We start from the raw sequence: 276 nt of genomic DNA, 5'->3' as shown, positions 1-276 counted from the left end.
ACACTGACCATTGCATAAATTTATCAATAAGAATAATCATATTATGTGATACTTTAATGCAGAAATGCAATACGTTTTATTCACCAAACCATTTAATGTTATGTTAATGCCGGCCAGACTTTTATAAAACTATAAACCCAGACATGAATTATTCACATTTTGAGGTATTGGAAATCAGTTGCATTATCTCACCGCATTGAAATTGACGCTATGGTTGACAATAAACGTTTGATTTGAGGTTTATGGTCTTTGTTTTGATGCACAAATAAAACAAGG

The sequence above is a fragment of the Mya arenaria genome, chromosome 9 (assembly GCF_026914265.1).
Source record: "Mya arenaria isolate MELC-2E11 chromosome 9, ASM2691426v1".
Classification (NCBI taxonomy): Eukaryota; Metazoa; Mollusca; class Bivalvia; order Myida; family Myidae; genus Mya; species Mya arenaria.
Note: the sequence above shows the minus strand (reverse complement) of the source record.